Consider the following 812-nt stretch of genomic DNA (forward strand, 5'->3'; position numbering starts at 1 on the left):
CTGATCAGACTCTCCTGATTTGCACAGGGGTGTTATATGCAGGTCAGAGAAGTTGTCCACACTGAGGAAAAGGTAGAATGCTTAAATTCAAGTCAAGGAGATTTGTGTTATAAATTGGAAAGAAGTTTCTAGTTGAAAGCTGGCTAAGATCCCCTTAAGACAATATGGGATCCTCTCCCCTCACAGACATTTATAGAGAGATGGAACACTGTTTCAGAGGCTGCTAGACATGGCCCTGGCTGGAGGTGTGAATTAAAGTTTATGTCCAGGGAGTCAATCTTCGCAAAAAGCTCTGTTATTATTCATATTATATTGATGCATCTTAGAATCATATTCATGTCTTCTTGTAAATCTTTTCTATAAGATCATATAGGAGAAAATGATGACAAATGAATAATGAGAGTGAGCTATCAACTATTTAGACACAGAATGTTCCATAACTACTAAGAATGACATGAACTGCATTAATATATGGAAATACATGTATGAAATAATGTTGAGAAAAGCAGAACAGGAAACACAGAGCTTGCTCTGCGAACTTGATTGAAGACCTAAAACTCAGAAGATAACTTGAAATAAATATTGATCAAATTTTATTTTCTCTCAAATGGCCTAAAACGACGATATGTGTATGTGTGTGTATGCTCATTCACTCAGTTGACTCTTTGCAACCCCATGGACTGTAGCCTGTCGGGCTCCTCTGTCCATGGAATTTTCCAGGCTAGAATACTGTTTGTTTCGATGCTGTTAAGCATCATGAGCTGCTTGTAAATTTTGGAGACTAATCCCTTTTAGGTCACATCATTTGCAAA

Source organism: Bubalus kerabau, chromosome 15 (assembly GCF_029407905.1).
Source record: "Bubalus kerabau isolate K-KA32 ecotype Philippines breed swamp buffalo chromosome 15, PCC_UOA_SB_1v2, whole genome shotgun sequence".
In the NCBI taxonomy this organism is placed as follows: Eukaryota; Metazoa; Chordata; class Mammalia; order Artiodactyla; family Bovidae; genus Bubalus; species Bubalus kerabau.